Source organism: Oncorhynchus nerka, linkage group LG15 (assembly GCF_034236695.1).
Source record: "Oncorhynchus nerka isolate Pitt River linkage group LG15, Oner_Uvic_2.0, whole genome shotgun sequence".
Lineage (NCBI taxonomy): Eukaryota > Metazoa > Chordata > Actinopteri > Salmoniformes > Salmonidae > Oncorhynchus > Oncorhynchus nerka.
In genome coordinates, this window is record NC_088410.1 from 105854298 (window position 1) to 105870566 (window position 16269).

The following is a 16269-nucleotide window of genomic DNA, read 5'->3' on the forward strand; positions in this document are numbered from 1 at the left end:
GCGTACTCAGGACAGTGTGGCCGTAAGCGAGAAACCATCTCTTGGTGCACTATATAAAGTCAAAGTGAGTCTGATTAACAGCTGTTGCATTTTCACCATTTAGATAAGAATCTTTGTGTCACTCAAAATGTGGAAAAAATTGCATATACTGTAGCCATAATTTGTAGCACAGATTGTTGGATGAAATACAAACTAACCTTGCTTACTTATTTCAAAGCGAGGGCACATATTTCAGCCTTGTGGGAAAAAACGGACAAAGAGTTGACAAAATGCTTACAGCACCTGGTATTCCCAGGCGGTCTCCCATCCAAGTACTAACCAGGCCCGACCCTGCTTAGCTTCTGAGATCAGACGAGATCAGGCGTACTCAGGACAGTGTGGCCGTAAGCGAGAAACCATCTCTTGGTGCACTATATAAAGTCAAAGTGAGTCTGATTAACAGCTGTTGCATTTTCACCATTTAGATAAGAATCTTTGTGTCACTCAAAATGTGGAAAAAATTGCATATACTGTAGCCATAATTTGTAGCACAGATTGTTGGATGAAATACAAACTAACCTTGCTTACTTATTTCAAAGCGAGGGCACATATTTCAGCCTTGTGGGAAAAAACGGACAAAGAGTTGACAAAATGCTTACAGCACCTGGTATTCCCAGGCGGTCTCCCATCCAAGTACTAACCAGGCCCGACCCTGCTTAGCTTCTGAGATCAGACGAGATCAGGCGTACTCAGGACAGTGTGGCCGTAAGCGAGAAACCATCTCTTGGTGCACTATATAAAGTCAAAGTGAGTCTGATTAACAGCTGTTGCATTTTCACCATTTAGATAAGAATCTTTGTGTCACTCAAAATGTGGAAAAAATTGCATATACTGTAGCCATAATTTGTAGCACAGATTGTTGGATGAAATACAAACTAACCTTGCTTACTTATTTCAAAGCGAGGGCACATATTTCAGCCTTGTGGGAAAAAACGGACAAAGAGTTGACAAAATGCTTACAGCACCTGGTATTCCCAGGCGGTCTCCCATCCAAGTACTAACCAGGCCCGACCCTGCTTAGCTTCTGAGATCAGACGAGATCAGGCGTACTCAGGACAGTGTGGCCGTAAGCGAGAAACCATCTCTTGGTGCACTATATAAAGTCAAAGTGAGTCTGATTAACAGCTGTTGCATTTTCACCATTTAGATAAGAATCTTTGTGTCACTCAAAATGTGGAAAAAATTGCATATACTGTAGCCATAATTTGTAGCACAGATTGTTGGATGAAATACAAACTAACCTTGCTTACTTATTTCAAAGCGAGGGCACATATTTCAGCCTTGTGGGAAAAAACGGACAAAGAGTTGACAAAATGCTTACAGCACCTGGTATTCCCAGGCTCTCCCATCCAAGTACTAACCAGGCCCGACCCTGCTTAGCTTCTGAGATCAGACGAGATCAGGCGTACTCAGGACAGTGTGGCCGTAAGCGAGAAACCATCTCTTGGTGCACTATATAAAGTCAAAGTGAGTCTGATTAACAGCTGTTGCATTTTCACCATTTAGATAAGAATCTTTGTGTCACTCAAAATGTGGAAAAAATTGCATATACTGTAGCCATAATTTGTAGCACAGATTGTTGGATGAAATACAAACTAACCTTGCTTACTTATTTCAAAGCGAGGGCACATATTTCAGCCTTGTGGGAAAAAACGGACAAAGAGTTGACAAAATGCTTACAGCACCTGGTATTCCCAGGCGGTCTCCCATCCAAGTACTAACCAGGCCCGACCCTGCTTAGCTTCTGAGATCAGACGAGATCAGGCGTACTCAGGACAGTGTGGCCGTAAGCGAGAAACCATCTCTTGGTGCACTATATAAAGTCAAAGTGAGTCTGATTAACAGCTGTTGCATTTTCACCATTTAGATAAGAATCTTTGTGTCACTCAAAATGTGGAAAAAATTGCATATACTGTAGCCATAATTTGTAGCACAGATTGTTGGATGAAATACAAACTAACCTTGCTTACTTATTTCAAAGCGAGGGCACATATTTCAGCCTTGTGGGAAAAAACGGACAAAGAGTTGACAAAATGCTTACAGCACCTGGTATTCCCAGGCGGTCTCCCATCCAAGTACTAACCAAGCCCGACCCTGCTTAGCTTCCGAGATCAGACGAGATCAGGCGTACTCAGGACAGTGTGGCCGTAAGCGAGAAACCATCTCTTGGTGCACTATATAAAGTCAAAGTGAGTCTGATTAACAGCTGTTGCATTTTCACCATTTAGATAAGAATCTTTGTGTCACTCAAAATGTGGAAAAAATTGCATATACTGTAGCCATAATTTGTAGCACAGATTGTTGGATGAAATACAAACTAACCTTGCTTACTTATTTCAAAGCGAGGGCACATATTTCAGCCTTGTGGGAAAAAACGGACAAAGAGTTGACAAAATGCTTACAGCACCTGGTATTCCCAGGCGGTCTCCCATCCAAGTACTAACCAGGCCCGACCCTGCTTAGCTTCTGAGATCAGACGAGATCAGGCGTACTCAGGACAGTGTGGCCGTAAGCGAGAAACCATCTCTTGGTGCACTATATAAAGTCAAAGTGAGTCTGATTAACAGCTGTTGCATTTTCACCATTTAGATAAGAATCTTTGTGTCACTCAAAATGTGGAAAAAATTGCATATACTGTAGCCATAATTTGTAGCACAGATTGTTGGATGAAATACAAACTAACCTTGCTTACTTATTTCAAAGCGAGGGCACATATTTCAGCCTTGTGGGAAAAAACGGACAAAGAGTTGACAAAATGCTTACAGCACCTGGTATTCCCAGGCGGTCTCCCATCCAAGTACTAACCAGGCCCGACCCTGCTTAGCTTCTGAGATCAGACGAGATCAGGCGTACTCAGGACAGTGTGGCCGTAAGCGAGAAACCATCTCTTGGTGCACTATATAAAGTCAAAGTGAGTCTGATTAACAGCTGTTGCATTTTCACCATTTAGATAAGAATCTTTGTGTCACTCAAAATGTGGAAAAAATTGCATATACTGTAGCCATAATTTGTAGCACAGATTGTTGGATGAAATACAAACTAACCTTGCTTACTTATTTCAAAGCGAGGGCACATATTTCAGCCTTGTGGGAAAAAACGGACAAAGAGTTGACAAAATGCTTACAGCACCTGGTATTCCCAGGCGGTCTCCCATCCAAGTACTAACCAGGCCCGACCCTGCTTAGCTTCTGAGATCAGACGAGATCAGGCGTACTCAGGACAGTGTGGCCGTAAGCGAGAAACCATCTCTTGGTGCACTATATAAAGTCAAAGTGAGTCTGATTAACAGCTGTTGCATTTTCACCATTTAGATAAGAATCTTTGTGTCACTAAAAATTGCATATACTGTAGCCATAATTTGTAGCACAGATTGTTGGATGAAATACAAACTAACCTTGCTTACTTATTTCAAAGCGAGGGCACATATTTCAGCCTTGTGGGAAAAAACGGACAAAGAGTTGACAAAATGCTTACAGCACCTGGTATTCCCAGGCGGTCTCCCATCCAAGTACTAACCAGGCCCGACCCTGCTTAGCTTCTGAGATCAGACGAGATCAGGCGTACTCAGGACAGTGTGGCCGTAAGCGAGAAACCATCTCTTGGTGCACTATATAAAGTCAAAGTGAGTCTGATTAACAGCTGTTGCATTTTCACCATTTAGATAAGAATCTTTGTGTCACTCAAAATGTGGAAAAAATTGCATATACTGTAGCCATAATTTGTAGCACAGATTGTTGGATGAAATACAAACTAACCTTGCTTACTTATTTCAAAGCGAGGGCACATATTTCAGCCTTGTGGGAAAAAACGGACAAAGAGTTGACAAAATGCTTACAGCACCTGGTATTCCCAGGCGGTCTCCCATCCAAGTACTAACCAGGCCCGACCCTGCTTAGCTTCTGAGATCAGACGAGATCAGGCGTACTCAGGACAGTGTGGCCGTAAGCGAGAAACCATCTCTTGGTGCACTATATAAAGTCAAAGTGAGTCTGATTAACAGCTGTTGCATTTTCACCATTTAGATAAGAATCTTTGTGTCACTCAAAATGTGGAAAAAATTGCATATACTGTAGCCATAATTTGTAGCACAGATTGTTGGATGAAATACAAACTAACCTTGCTTACTTATTTCAAAGCGAGGGCACATATTTCAGCCTTGTGGGAAAAAACGGACAAAGAGTTGACAAAATGCTTACAGCACCTGGTATTCCCAGGCGGTCTCCCATCCAAGTACTAACCAGGCCCGACCCTGCTTAGCTTCTGAGATCAGACGAGATCAGGCGTACTCAGGACAGTGTGGCCGTAAGCGAGAAACCATCTCTTGGTGCACTATATAAAGTCAAAGTGAGTCTGATTAACAGCTGTTGCATTTTCACCATTTAGATAAGAATCTTTGTGTCACTCAAAATGTGGAAAAAATTGCATATACTGTAGCCATAATTTGTAGCACAGATTGTTGGATGAAATACAAACTAACCTTGCTTACTTATTTCAAAGCGAGGGCACATATTTCAGCCTTGTGGGAAAAAACGGACAAAGAGTTGACAAAATGCTTACAGCACCTGGTATTCCCAGGCGGTCTCCCATCCAAGTACTAACCAGGCCCGACCCTGCTTAGCTTCTGAGATCAGACGAGATCAGGCGTACTCAGGACAGTGTGGCCGTAAGCGAGAAACCATCTCTTGGTGCACTATATAAAGTCAAAGTGAGTCTGATTAACAGCTGTTGCATTTTCACCATTTAGATAAGAATCTTTGTGTCACTCAAAATGTGGAAAAAATTGCATATACTGTAGCCATAATTTGTAGCACAGATTGTTGGATGAAATACAAACTAACCTTGCTTACTTATTTCAAAGCGAGGGCACATATTTCAGCCTTGTGGGAAAAAACGGACAAAGAGTTGACAAAATGCTTACAGCACCTGGTATTCCCAGGCGGTCTCCCATCCAAGTACTAACCAGGCCCGACCCTGCTTAGCTTCTGAGATCAGACGAGATCAGGCGTACTCAGGACAGTGTGGCCGTAAGCGAGAAACCATCTCTTGGTGCACTATATAAAGTCAAAGTGAGTCTGATTAACAGCTGTTGCATTTTCACCATTTAGATAAGAATCTTTGTGTCACTCAAAATGTGGAAAAAATTGCATATACTGTAGCCATAATTTGTAGCACAGATTGTTGGATGAAATACAAACTAACCTTGCTTACTTATTTCAAAGCGAGGGCACATATTTCAGCCTTGTGGGAAAAAACGGACAAAGAGTTGACAAAATGCTTACAGCACCTGGTATTCCCAGGCGGTCTCCCATCCAAGTACTAACCAGGCCCGACCTGCTTAGCTTCTGAGATCAGACGAGATCAGGCGTACTCAGGACAGTGTGGCCGTAAGCGAGAAACCATCTCTTGGTGCACTATATAAAGTCAAAGTGAGTCTGATTAACAGCTGTTGCATTTTCACCATTTAGATAAGAATCTTTGTGTCACTCAAAATGTGGAAAAAATTGCATATACTGTAGCCATAATTTGTAGCACAGATTGTTGGATGAAATACAAACTAACCTTGCTTACTTATTTCAAAGCGAGGGCACATATTTCAGCCTTGTGGGAAAAAACGGACAAAGAGTTGACAAAATGCTTACAGCACCTGGTATTCCCAGGCGGTCTCCCATCCAAGTACTAACCAGGCCCGACCCTGCTTAGCTTCTGAGATCAGACGAGATCAGGCGTACTCAGGACAGTGTGGCCGTAAGCGAGAAACCATCTCTTGGTGCACTATATAAAGTCAAAGTGAGTCTGATTAACAGCTGTTGCATTTTCACCATTTAGATAGATAAATCTTTGTGTCACTCAAAATGTGGAAAAAATTGCATATACTGTAGCCATAATTTGTAGCACAGATTGTTGGATGAAATACAAACTAACCTTGCTTACTTATTTCAAAGCGAGGGCACATATTTCAGCCTTGTGGGAAAAAACGGACAAAGAGTTGACAAAATGCTTACAGCACCTGGTATTCCCAGGCGGTCTCCCATCCAAGTACTAACCAGGCCCGACCCTGCTTAGCTTCTGAGATCAGACGAGATCAGGCGTACTCAGGACAGTGTGGCCGTAAGCGAGAAACCATCTCTTGGTGCACTATATAAAGTCAAAGTGAGTCTGATTAACAGCTGTTGCATTTTCACCATTTAGATAAGAATCTTTGTGTCACTCAAAATGTGGAAAAAATTGCATATACTGTAGCCATAATTTGTAGCACAGATTGTTGGATGAAATACAAACTAACCTTGCTTACTTATTTCAAAGCGAGGGCACATATTTCAGCCTTGTGGGAAAAAACGGACAAAGAGTTGACAAAATGCTTACAGCACCTGGTATTCCCAGGCGGTCTCCCATCCAAGTACTAACCAGGCCCGACCCTGCTTAGCTTCTGAGATCAGACGAGATCAGGCGTACTCAGGACAGTGTGGCCGTAAGCGAGAAACCATCTCTTGGTGCACTATATAAAGTCAAAGTGAGTCTGATTAACAGCTGTTGCATTTTCACCATTTAGATAAGAATCTTTGTGTCACTCAAAATGTGGAAAAAATTGCATATACTGTAGCCATAATTTGTAGCACAGATTGTTGGATGAAATACAAACTAACCTTGCTTACTTATTTCAAAGCGAGGGCACATATTTCAGCCTTGTGGGAAAAAACGGACAAAGAGTTGACAAAATGCTTACAGCACCTGGTATTCCCAGGCGGTCTCCCATCCAAGTACTAACCAGGCCCGACCCTGCTTAGCTTCTGAGATCAGACGAGATCAGGCGTACTCAGGACAGTGTGGCCGAGCGAGAAACCATCTCTTGGTGCACTATATAAAGTCAAAGTGAGTCTGATTAACAGCTGTTGCATTTTCACCATTTAGATAAGAATCTTTGTGTCACTCAAAATGTGGAAAAAATTGCATATACTGTAGCCATAATTTGTAGCACAGATTGTTGGATGAAATACAAACTAACCTTGCTTACTTATTTCAAAGCGAGGGCACATATTTCAGCCTTGTGGGAAAAAACGGACAAAGAGTTGACAAAATGCTTACAGCACCTGGTATTCCCAGGCGGTCTCCCATCCAAGTACTAACCAGGCCCGACCCTGCTTAGCTTCTGAGATCAGACGAGATCAGGCGTACTCAGGACAGTGTGGCCGTAAGCGAGAAACCATCTCTTGGTGCACTATATAAAGTCAAAGTGAGTCTGATTAACAGCTGTTGCATTTTCACCATTTAGATAAGAATCTTTGTGTCACTCAAAATGTGGAAAAAATTGCATATACTGTAGCCATAATTTTAGCACAGATTGTTGGATGAAATACAAACTAACCTTGCTTACTTATTTCAAAGCGAGGGCACATATTTCAGCCTTGTGGGAAAAAACGGACAAAGAGTTGACAAAATGCTTACAGCACCTGGTATTCCCAGGCGGTCTCCCATCCAAGTACTAACCAAGCCCGACCCTGCTTAGCTTCCGAGATCAGACGAGATCAGGCGTACTCAGGACAGTGTGGCCGTAAGCGAGAAACCATCTCTTGGTGCACTATATAAAGTCAAAGTGAGTCTGATTAACAGCTGTTGCATTTTCACCATTTAGATAAGAATCTTTGTGTCACTCAAAATGTGGAAAAAATTGCATATACTGTAGCCATAATTTGTAGCACAGATTGTTGGATGAAATACAAACTAACCTTGCTTACTTATTTCAAAGCGAGGGCACATATTTCAGCCTTGTGGGAAAAAACGGACAAAGAGTTGACAAAATGCTTACAGCACCTGGTATTCCCAGGCGGTCTCATCCAAGTACTAACCAGGCCCGACCCTGCTTAGCTTCTGAGATCAGACGAGATCAGGCGTACTCAGGACAGTGTGGCCGTAAGCGAGAAACCATCTCTTGGTGCACTATATAAAGTCAAAGTGAGTCTGATTAACAGCTGTTGCATTTTCACCATTTAGATAAGAATCTTTGTGTCACTCAAAATGTGGAAAAAATTGCATATACTGTAGCCATAATTTGTAGCACAGATTGTTGGATGAAATACAAACTAACCTTGCTTACTTATTTCAAAGCGAGGGCACATATTTCAGCCTTGTGGGAAAAAACGGACAAAGAGTTGACAAAATGCTTACAGCACCTGGTATTCCCAGGCGGTCTCCCATCCAAGTACTAACCAGGCCCGACCCTGCTTAGCTTCTGAGATCAGACGAGATCAGGCGTACTCAGGACAGTGTGGCCGTAAGCGAGAAACCATCTCTTGGTGCACTATATAAAGTCAAAGTGAGTCTGATTAACAGCTGTTGCATTTTCACCATTTAGATAAGAATCTTTGTGTCACTCAAAATGTGGAAAAAATTGCATATACTGTAGCCATAATTTGTAGCACAGATTGTTGGATGAAATACAAACTAACCTTGCTTACTTATTTCAAAGCGAGGGCACATATTTCAGCCTTGTGGGAAAAAACGGACAAAGAGTTGACAAAATGCTTACAGCACCTGGTATTCCCAGGCGGTCTCCCATCCAAGTACTAACCAGGCCCGACCCTGCTTAGCTTCTGAGATCAGACGAGATCAGGCGTACTCAGGACAGTGTGGCCGTAAGCGAGAAACCATCTCTTGGTGCACTATATAAAGTCAAAGTGAGTCTGATTAACAGCTGTTGCATTTTCACCATTTAGATAAGAATCTTTGTGTCACTCAAAATGTGGAAAAAATTGCATATACTGTAGCCATAATTTGTAGCACAGATTGTTGGATGAAATACAAACTAACCTTGCTTACTTATTTCAAAGCGAGGGCACATATTTCAGCCTTGTGGGAAAAAACGGACAAAGAGTTGACAAAATGCTTACAGCACCTGGTATTCCCAGGCGGTCTCCCATCCAAGTACTAACCAGGCCCGACCCTGCTTAGCTTCTGAGATCAGACGAGATCAGGCGTACTCAGGACAGTGTGGCCGTAAGCGAGAAACCATCTCTTGGTGCACTATATAAAGTCAAAGTGAGTCTGATTAACAGCTGTTGCATTTTCACCATTTAGATAAGAATCTTTGTGTCACTCAAAATGTGGAAAAAATTGCATATACTGTAGCCATAATTTGTAGCACAGATTGTTGGATGAAATACAAACTAACCTTGCTTACTTATTTCAAAGCGAGGGCACATATTTCAGCCTTGTGGGAAAAAACGGACAAAGAGTTGACAAAATGCTTACAGCACCTGGTATTCCCAGGCGGTCTCCCATCCAAGTACTAACCAGGCCCGACCCTGCTTAGCTTCCGAGATCAGACGAGATCAGGCGTACTCAGGACAGTGTGGCCGTAAGCGAGAAACCATCTCTTGGTGCACTATATAAAGTCAAAGTGAGTCTGATTAACAGCTGTTGCATTTTCACCATTTAGATAAGAATCTTTGTGTCACTCAAAATGTGGAAAAAATTGCATATACTGTAGCCATAATTTGTAGCACAGATTGTTGGATGAAATACAAACTAACCTTGCTTACTTATTTCAAAGCGAGGGCACATATTTCAGCCTTGTGGGAAAAAACGGACAAAGAGTTGACAAAATGCTTACAGCACCTGGTATTCCCAGGCGGTCTCCCATCCAAGTACTAACCAGGCCCGACCCTGCTTAGCTTCTGAGATCAGACGAGATCAGGCGTACTCAGGACAGTGTGGCCGTAAGCGAGAAACCATCTCTTGGTGCACTATATAAAGTCAAAGTGAGTCTGATTAACAGCTGTTGCATTTTCACCATTTAGATAAGAATCTTTGTGTCACTCAAAATGTGGAAAAAATTGCATATACTGTAGCCATAATTTGTAGCACAGATTGTTGGATGAAATACAAACTAACCTTGCTTACTTATTTCAAAGCGAGGGCACATATTTCAGCCTTGTGGGAAAAAACGGACAAAGAGTTGACAAAATGCTTACAGCACCTGGTATTCCCAGGCGGTCTCCCATCCAAGTACTAACCAAGCCCGACCCTGCTTAGCTTCCGAGATCAGACGAGATCAGGCGTACTCAGGACAGTGTGGCCGTAAGCGAGAAACCATCTCTTGGTGCACTATATAAAGTCAAAGTGAGTCTGATTAACAGCTGTTGCATTTTCACCATTTAGATAAGAATCTTTGTGTCACTCAAAATGTGGAAAAAATTGCATATACTGTAGCCATAATTTGTAGCACAGATTGTTGGATGAAATACAAACTAACCTTGCTTACTTATTTCAAAGCGAGGGCACATATTTCAGCCTTGTGGGAAAAAACGGACAAAGAGTTGACAAAATGCTTACAGCACCTGGTATTCCCAGGCGGTCTCCCATCCAAGTACTAACCAGGCCCGACCCTGCTTAGCTTCTGAGATCAGACGAGATCAGGCGTACTCAGGACAGTGTGGCCGTAAGCGAGAAACCATCTCTTGGTGCACTATATAAAGTCAAAGTGAGTCTGATTAACAGCTGTTGCATTTTCACCATTTAGATAAGAATCTTTGTGTCACTCAAAATGTGGAAAAAATTGCATATACTGTAGCCATAATTTGTAGCACAGATTGTTGGATGAAATACAAACTAACCTTGCTTACTTATTTCAAAGCGAGGGCACATATTTCAGCCTTGTGGGAAAAAACGGACAAAGAGTTGACAAAATGCTTACAGCACCTGGTATTCCCAGGCGGTCTCCCATCCAAGTACTAACCAGGCCCGACCCTGCTTAGCTTCTGAGATCAGACGAGATCAGGCGTACTCAGGACAGTGTGGCCGTAAGCGAGAAACCATCTCTTGGTGCACTATATAAGTCAAAGTGAGTCTGATTAACAGCTGTTGCATTTTCACCATTTAGATAAGAATCTTTGTGTCACTCAAAATGTGGAAAAAATTGCATATACTGTAGCCATAATTTGTAGCACAGATTGTTGGATGAAATACAAACTAACCTTGCTTACTTATTTCAAAGCGAGGGCACATATTTCAGCCTTGTGGGAAAAAACGGACAAAGAGTTGACAAAATGCTTACAGCACCTGGTATTCCCAGGCGGTCTCCCATCCAAGTACTAACCAGGCCCGACCCTGCTTAGCTTCTGAGATCAGACGAGATCAGGCGTACTCAGGACAGTGTGGCCGTAAGCGAGAAACCATCTCTTGGTGCACTATATAAAGTCAAAGTGAGTCTGATTAACAGCTGTTGCATTTTCACCATTTAGATAAGAATCTTTGTGTCACTCAAAATGTGGAAAAAATTGCATATACTGTAGCCATAATTTGTAGCACAGATTGTTGGATGAAATACAAACTAACCTTGCTTACTTATTTCAAAGCGAGGGCACATATTTCAGCCTTGTGGGAAAAAACGGACAAAGAGTTGACAAAATGCTTACAGCACCTGGTATTCCCAGGCGGTCTCCCATCCAAGTACTAACCAGGCCCGACCCTGCTTAGCTTCTGAGATCAGACGAGATCAGGCGTACTCAGGACAGTGTGGCCGTAAGCGAGAAACCATCTCTTGGTGCACTATATAAAGTCAAAGTGAGTCTGATTAACAGCTGTTGCATTTTCACCATTTAGATAAGAATCTTTGTGTCACTCAAAATGTGGAAAAAATTGCATATACTGTAGCCATAATTTGTAGCACAGATTGTTGGATGAAATACAAACTAACCTTGCTTACTTATTTCAAAGCGAGGGCACATATTTCAGCCTTGTGGGAAAAAACGGACAAAGAGTTGACAAAATGCTTACAGCACCTGGTATTCCCAGGCGGTCTCCCATCCAAGTACTAACCAGGCCCGACCCTGCTTAGCTTCTGAGATCAGACGAGATCAGGCGTACTCAGGACAGTGTGGCCGTAAGCGAGAAACCATCTCTTGGTGCACTATATAAAGTCAAAGTGAGTCTGATTAACAGCTGTTGCATTTTCACCATTTAGATAAGAATCTTTGTGTCACTCAAAATGTGGAAAAAATTGCATATACTGTAGCCATAATTTGTAGCACAGATTGTTGGATGAAATACAAACTAACCTTGCTTACTTATTTCAAAGCGAGGGCACATATTTCAGCCTTGTGGGAAAAAACGGACAAAGAGTTGACAAAATGCTTACAGCACCTGGTATTCCCAGGCGGTCTCCCATCCAAGTACTAACCAGGCCCGACCCTGCTTAGCTTCTGAGATCAGACGAGATCAGGCGTACTCAGGACAGTGTGGCCGTAAGCGAGAAACCATCTCTTGGTGCACTATATAAAGTCAAAGTGAGTCTGATTAACAGCTGTTGCATTTTCACCATTTAGATAAGAATCTTTGTGTCACTCAAAATGTGGAAAAAATTGCATATACTGTAGCCATAATTTGTAGCACAGATTGTTGGATGAAATACAAACTAACCTTGCTTACTTATTTCAAAGCGAGGGCACATATTTCAGCCTTGTGGGAAAAAACGGACAAAGAGTTGACAAAATGCTTACAGCACCTGGTATTCCCAGGCGGTCTCCCATCCAAGTACTAACCAGGCCCGACCCTGCTTAGCTTCTGAGATCAGACGAGATCAGGCGTACTCAGGACAGTGTGGCCGTAAGCGAGAAACCATCTCTTGGTGCACTATATAAAGTCAAAGTGAGTCTGATTAACAGCTGTTGCATTTTCACCATTTAGATAAGAATCTTTGTGTCACTCAAAATGTGGAAAAAATTGCATATACTGTAGCCATAATTTGTAGCACAGATTGTTGGATGAAATACAAACTAACCTTGCTTACTTATTTCAAAGCGAGGGCACATATTTCAGCCTTGTGGGAAAAAACGGACAAAGAGTTGACAAAATGCTTACAGCACCTGGTATTCCCAGGCGGTCTCCCATCCAAGTACTAACCAGGCCCGACCCTGCTTAGCTTCTGAGATCAGACGAGATCAGGCGTACTCAGGACAGTGTGGCCGTAAGCGAGAAACCATCTCTTGGTGCACTATATAAAGTCAAAGTGAGTCTGATTAACAGCTGTTGCATTTTCACCATTTAGATAAGAATCTTTGTGTCACTCAAAATGTGGAAAAAATTGCATATACTGTAGCCATAATTTGTAGCACAGATTGTTGGATGAAATACAAACTAACCTTGCTTACTTATTTCAAAGCGAGGGCACATATTTCAGCCTTGTGGGAAAAAACGGACAAAGAGTTGACAAAATGCTTACAGCACCTGGTATTCCCAGGCGGTCTCCCATCCAAGTACTAACCAGGCCCGACCCTGCTTAGCTTCTGAGATCAGACGAGATCAGGCGTACTCAGGACAGTGTGGCCGTAAGCGAAAAACCATCTCTTGGTGCACTATATAAAGTCAAAGTGAGTCTGATTAACAGCTGTTGCATTTTCACCATTTAGATAAGAATCTTTGTGTCACTCAAAATGTGGAAAAAATTGCATATACTGTAGCCATAATTTGTAGCACAGATTGTTGGATGAAATACAAACTAACCTTGCTTACTTATTTCAAAGCGAGGGCACATATTTCAGCCTTGTGGGAAAAAACGGACAAAGAGTTGACAAAATGCTTACAGCACCTGGTATTCCCAGGCGGTCTCCCATCCAAGTACTAACCAGGCCCGACCCTGCTTAGCTTCTGAGATCAGACGAGATCAGGCGTACTCAGGACAGTGTGGCCGTAAGCGAGAAACCATCTCTTGGTGCACTATATAAAGTCAAAGTGAGTCTGATTAACAGCTGTTGCATTTTCACCATTTAGATAAGAATCTTTGTGTCACTCAAAATGTGGAAAAAATTGCATATACTGTAGCCATAATTTGTAGCACAGATTGTTGGATGAAATACAAACTAACCTTGCTTACTTATTTCAAAGCGAGGGCACATATTTCAGCCTTGTGGGAAAAAACGGACAAAGAGTTGACAAAATGCTTACAGCACCTGGTATTCCCAGGCGGTCTCCCATCCAAGTACTAACCAGGCCCGACCCTGCTTAGCTTCTGAGATCAGACGAGATCAGGCGTACTCAGGACAGTGTGGCCGTAAGCGAGAAACCATCTCTTGGTGCACTATATAAAGTCAAAGTGAGTCTGATTAACAGCTGTTGCATTTTCACCATTTAGATAAGAATCTTTGTGTCACTCAAAATGTGGAAAAAATTGCATATACTGTAGCCATAATTTGTAGCACAGATTGTTGGATGAAATACAAACTAACCTTGCTTACTTATTTCAAAGCGAGGGCACATATTTCAGCCTTGTGGGAAAAAACGGACAAAGAGTTGACAAAATGCTTACAGCACCTGGTATTCCCAGGCGGTCTCCCATCCAAGTACTAACCAAGCCCGACCCTGCTTAGCTTCCGAGATCAGACGAGATCAGGCGTACTCAGGACAGTGTGGCCGTAAGCGAGAAACCATCTCTTGGTGCACTATATAAAGTCAAAGTGAGTCTGATTAACAGCTGTTGCATTTTCACCATTTAGATAAGAATCTTTGTGTCACTCAAAATGTGGAAAAAATTGCATATACTGTAGCCATAATTTGTAGCACAGATTGTTGGATGAAATACAAACTAACCTTGCTTACTTATTTCAAAGCGAGGGCACATATTTCAGCCTTGTGGGAAAAAACGGACAAAGAGTTGACAAAATGCTTACAGCACCTGGTATTCCCAGGCGGTCTCCCATCCAAGTACTAACCAGGCCCGACCCTGCTTAGCTTCTGAGATCAGACGAGATCAGGCGTACTCAGGACAGTGTGGCCGTAAGCGAGAAACCATCTCTTGGTGCACTATATAAAGTCAAAGTGAGTCTGATTAACAGCTGTTGCATTTTCACCATTTAGATAAGAATCTTTGTGTCACTCAAAATGTGGAAAAAATTGCATATACTGTAGCCATAATTTGTAGCACAGATTGTTGGATGAAATACAAACTAACCTTGCTTACTTATTTCAAAGCGAGGGCACATATTTCAGCCTTGTGGGAAAAAACGGACAAAGAGTTGACAAAATGCTTACAGCACCTGGTATTCCCAGGCGGTCTCCCATCCAAGTACTAACCAAGCCCGACCCTGCTTAGCTTCCGAGATCAGACGAGATCAGGCGTACTCAGGACAGTGTGGCCGTAAGCGAGAAACCATCTCTTGGTGCACTATATAAAGTCAAAGTGAGTCTGATTAACAGCTGTTGCATTTTCACCATTTAGATAAGAATCTTTGTGTCACTCAAAATGTGGAAAAAATTGCATATACTGTAGCCATAATTTGTAGCACAGATTGTTGGATGAAATACAAACTAACCTTGCTTACTTATTTCAAAGCGAGGGCACAATTTCAGCCTTGTGGGAAAAAACGGACAAAGAGTTGACAAAATGCTTACAGCACCTGGTATTCCCAGGCGGTCTCCCATCCAAGTACTAACCAGGCCCGACCCTGCTTAGCTTCTGAGATCAGACGAGATCAGGCGTACTCAGGACAGTGTGGCCGTAAGCGAGAAACCATCTCTTGGTGCACTATATAAAGTCAAAGTGAGTCTGATTAACAGCTGTTGCATTTTCACCATTTAGATAAGAATCTTTGTGTCACTCAAAATGTGGAAAAAATTGCATATACTGTAGCCATAATTTGTAGCACAGATTGTTGGATGAAATACAAACTAACCTTGCTTACTTATTTCAAAGCGAGGGCACATATTTCAGCCTTGTGGGAAAAAACGGACAAAGAGTTGACAAAATGCTTACAGCACCTGGTATTCCCAGGCGGTCTCCCATCCAAGTACTAACCAGGCCCGACCCTGCTTAGCTTCTGAGATCAGACGAGATCAGGCGTACCAGGACAGTGTGGCCGTAAGCGAGAAACCATCTCTTGGTGCACTATATAAAGTCAAAGTGAGTCTGATTAACAGCTGTTGCATTTTCACCATTTAGATAAGAATCTTTGTGTCACTCAAAATGTGGAAAAAATTGCATATACTGTAGCCATAATTTGTAGCACAGATTGTTGGATGAAATACAAACTAACCTTGCTTACTTATTTCAAAGCGAGGGCACATATTTCAGCCTTGTGGGAAAAAACGGACAAAGAGTTGACAAAATGCTTACAGCACCTGGTATTCCCAGGCGGTCTCCCATCCAAGTACTAACCAAGCCCGACCCTGCTTAGCTTCCGAGATCAGACGAGATCAGGCGTACTCAGGACAGTGTGGCCGTAAGCGAGAAACCATCTCTTG

General features: G+C 42.4%; 43 non-coding genes and 4 pseudogenes across 43 annotated transcripts in view; all 47 read right to left on the reverse strand.

Moving 5' to 3' along the window:
• Positions 1-28, reverse strand: part of LOC135560433 (5S ribosomal RNA) — a 119-nt gene extending 91 nt beyond the window's left edge. The window contains exon 1 of the ribosomal RNA XR_010458944.1: positions 1-28. This exon is cut by the window's left edge and continues 91 nt beyond it. This is a non-coding gene — a ribosomal RNA (5S ribosomal RNA).
• The window catches only part of LOC115118616 (synapsin-2-like), a 299540-nt pseudogene that overhangs the window by 147413 nt on the left and 135858 nt on the right, over positions 1-16269 (reverse strand).
• Positions 271-389, reverse strand: LOC135560434 (5S ribosomal RNA). The gene has a single exon (XR_010458945.1). It is a non-coding gene; the product is annotated as a 5S ribosomal RNA (ribosomal RNA).
• Positions 632-750, reverse strand: LOC135560435 (5S ribosomal RNA). The gene has a single exon (XR_010458946.1). It is a non-coding gene; the product is annotated as a 5S ribosomal RNA (ribosomal RNA).
• LOC135560436 (5S ribosomal RNA) lies at positions 993-1111 on the reverse strand. The gene has a single exon (XR_010458947.1). It is a non-coding gene; the product is annotated as a 5S ribosomal RNA (ribosomal RNA).
• On the reverse strand, positions 1354-1470 carry LOC135560596 (5S ribosomal RNA; annotated as a pseudogene).
• LOC135560437 (5S ribosomal RNA) lies at positions 1713-1831 on the reverse strand. Its single transcript, XR_010458948.1, has one exon. It is a non-coding gene; the product is annotated as a 5S ribosomal RNA (ribosomal RNA).
• Positions 2074-2192, reverse strand: LOC135560514 (5S ribosomal RNA). The gene has a single exon (XR_010459028.1). It is a non-coding gene; the product is annotated as a 5S ribosomal RNA (ribosomal RNA).
• LOC135560438 (5S ribosomal RNA) lies at positions 2435-2553 on the reverse strand. Its single transcript, XR_010458949.1, has one exon. It is a non-coding gene; the product is annotated as a 5S ribosomal RNA (ribosomal RNA).
• LOC135560439 (5S ribosomal RNA) lies at positions 2796-2914 on the reverse strand. The gene has a single exon (XR_010458950.1). It is a non-coding gene; the product is annotated as a 5S ribosomal RNA (ribosomal RNA).
• LOC135560440 (5S ribosomal RNA) lies at positions 3157-3275 on the reverse strand. The gene has a single exon (XR_010458951.1). It is a non-coding gene; the product is annotated as a 5S ribosomal RNA (ribosomal RNA).
• LOC135560441 (5S ribosomal RNA) lies at positions 3507-3625 on the reverse strand. The gene has a single exon (XR_010458952.1). It is a non-coding gene; the product is annotated as a 5S ribosomal RNA (ribosomal RNA).
• Positions 3868-3986, reverse strand: LOC135560443 (5S ribosomal RNA). Its single transcript, XR_010458954.1, has one exon. It is a non-coding gene; the product is annotated as a 5S ribosomal RNA (ribosomal RNA).
• On the reverse strand, positions 4229-4347 carry LOC135560444 (5S ribosomal RNA). The gene has a single exon (XR_010458955.1). It is a non-coding gene; the product is annotated as a 5S ribosomal RNA (ribosomal RNA).
• On the reverse strand, positions 4590-4708 carry LOC135560445 (5S ribosomal RNA). Its single transcript, XR_010458956.1, has one exon. It is a non-coding gene; the product is annotated as a 5S ribosomal RNA (ribosomal RNA).
• Positions 4951-5069, reverse strand: LOC135560446 (5S ribosomal RNA). Its single transcript, XR_010458957.1, has one exon. It is a non-coding gene; the product is annotated as a 5S ribosomal RNA (ribosomal RNA).
• LOC135560578 (5S ribosomal RNA) lies at positions 5312-5429 on the reverse strand. Its single transcript, XR_010459092.1, has one exon. It is a non-coding gene; the product is annotated as a 5S ribosomal RNA (ribosomal RNA).
• On the reverse strand, positions 5672-5790 carry LOC135560447 (5S ribosomal RNA). Its single transcript, XR_010458958.1, has one exon. It is a non-coding gene; the product is annotated as a 5S ribosomal RNA (ribosomal RNA).
• LOC135560448 (5S ribosomal RNA) lies at positions 6035-6153 on the reverse strand. The gene has a single exon (XR_010458959.1). It is a non-coding gene; the product is annotated as a 5S ribosomal RNA (ribosomal RNA).
• Positions 6396-6514, reverse strand: LOC135560449 (5S ribosomal RNA). Its single transcript, XR_010458960.1, has one exon. It is a non-coding gene; the product is annotated as a 5S ribosomal RNA (ribosomal RNA).
• Positions 6757-6873, reverse strand: LOC135560598 (5S ribosomal RNA; annotated as a pseudogene).
• LOC135560450 (5S ribosomal RNA) lies at positions 7116-7234 on the reverse strand. The gene has a single exon (XR_010458961.1). It is a non-coding gene; the product is annotated as a 5S ribosomal RNA (ribosomal RNA).
• Positions 7476-7594, reverse strand: LOC135560515 (5S ribosomal RNA). Its single transcript, XR_010459029.1, has one exon. It is a non-coding gene; the product is annotated as a 5S ribosomal RNA (ribosomal RNA).
• LOC135560595 (5S ribosomal RNA) lies at positions 7837-7953 on the reverse strand (annotated as a pseudogene).
• Positions 8196-8314, reverse strand: LOC135560451 (5S ribosomal RNA). The gene has a single exon (XR_010458962.1). It is a non-coding gene; the product is annotated as a 5S ribosomal RNA (ribosomal RNA).
• Positions 8557-8675, reverse strand: LOC135560452 (5S ribosomal RNA). Its single transcript, XR_010458964.1, has one exon. It is a non-coding gene; the product is annotated as a 5S ribosomal RNA (ribosomal RNA).
• Positions 8918-9036, reverse strand: LOC135560454 (5S ribosomal RNA). Its single transcript, XR_010458966.1, has one exon. It is a non-coding gene; the product is annotated as a 5S ribosomal RNA (ribosomal RNA).
• Positions 9279-9397, reverse strand: LOC135560495 (5S ribosomal RNA). Its single transcript, XR_010459009.1, has one exon. It is a non-coding gene; the product is annotated as a 5S ribosomal RNA (ribosomal RNA).
• LOC135560455 (5S ribosomal RNA) lies at positions 9640-9758 on the reverse strand. Its single transcript, XR_010458967.1, has one exon. It is a non-coding gene; the product is annotated as a 5S ribosomal RNA (ribosomal RNA).
• On the reverse strand, positions 10001-10119 carry LOC135560516 (5S ribosomal RNA). The gene has a single exon (XR_010459030.1). It is a non-coding gene; the product is annotated as a 5S ribosomal RNA (ribosomal RNA).
• LOC135560456 (5S ribosomal RNA) lies at positions 10362-10480 on the reverse strand. The gene has a single exon (XR_010458968.1). It is a non-coding gene; the product is annotated as a 5S ribosomal RNA (ribosomal RNA).
• On the reverse strand, positions 10723-10841 carry LOC135560457 (5S ribosomal RNA). Its single transcript, XR_010458969.1, has one exon. It is a non-coding gene; the product is annotated as a 5S ribosomal RNA (ribosomal RNA).
• LOC135560458 (5S ribosomal RNA) lies at positions 11083-11201 on the reverse strand. The gene has a single exon (XR_010458970.1). It is a non-coding gene; the product is annotated as a 5S ribosomal RNA (ribosomal RNA).
• On the reverse strand, positions 11444-11562 carry LOC135560459 (5S ribosomal RNA). Its single transcript, XR_010458971.1, has one exon. It is a non-coding gene; the product is annotated as a 5S ribosomal RNA (ribosomal RNA).
• Positions 11805-11923, reverse strand: LOC135560460 (5S ribosomal RNA). The gene has a single exon (XR_010458972.1). It is a non-coding gene; the product is annotated as a 5S ribosomal RNA (ribosomal RNA).
• Positions 12166-12284, reverse strand: LOC135560461 (5S ribosomal RNA). Its single transcript, XR_010458973.1, has one exon. It is a non-coding gene; the product is annotated as a 5S ribosomal RNA (ribosomal RNA).
• Positions 12527-12645, reverse strand: LOC135560462 (5S ribosomal RNA). Its single transcript, XR_010458975.1, has one exon. It is a non-coding gene; the product is annotated as a 5S ribosomal RNA (ribosomal RNA).
• Positions 12888-13006, reverse strand: LOC135560463 (5S ribosomal RNA). The gene has a single exon (XR_010458976.1). It is a non-coding gene; the product is annotated as a 5S ribosomal RNA (ribosomal RNA).
• On the reverse strand, positions 13249-13367 carry LOC135560465 (5S ribosomal RNA). Its single transcript, XR_010458978.1, has one exon. It is a non-coding gene; the product is annotated as a 5S ribosomal RNA (ribosomal RNA).
• LOC135560466 (5S ribosomal RNA) lies at positions 13610-13728 on the reverse strand. The gene has a single exon (XR_010458979.1). It is a non-coding gene; the product is annotated as a 5S ribosomal RNA (ribosomal RNA).
• Positions 13971-14089, reverse strand: LOC135560467 (5S ribosomal RNA). Its single transcript, XR_010458981.1, has one exon. It is a non-coding gene; the product is annotated as a 5S ribosomal RNA (ribosomal RNA).
• Positions 14332-14450, reverse strand: LOC135560517 (5S ribosomal RNA). The gene has a single exon (XR_010459031.1). It is a non-coding gene; the product is annotated as a 5S ribosomal RNA (ribosomal RNA).
• LOC135560468 (5S ribosomal RNA) lies at positions 14693-14811 on the reverse strand. The gene has a single exon (XR_010458982.1). It is a non-coding gene; the product is annotated as a 5S ribosomal RNA (ribosomal RNA).
• LOC135560518 (5S ribosomal RNA) lies at positions 15054-15172 on the reverse strand. The gene has a single exon (XR_010459032.1). It is a non-coding gene; the product is annotated as a 5S ribosomal RNA (ribosomal RNA).
• LOC135560469 (5S ribosomal RNA) lies at positions 15414-15532 on the reverse strand. Its single transcript, XR_010458983.1, has one exon. It is a non-coding gene; the product is annotated as a 5S ribosomal RNA (ribosomal RNA).
• Positions 15775-15892, reverse strand: LOC135560562 (5S ribosomal RNA). Its single transcript, XR_010459076.1, has one exon. It is a non-coding gene; the product is annotated as a 5S ribosomal RNA (ribosomal RNA).
• On the reverse strand, positions 16135-16253 carry LOC135560519 (5S ribosomal RNA). The gene has a single exon (XR_010459033.1). It is a non-coding gene; the product is annotated as a 5S ribosomal RNA (ribosomal RNA).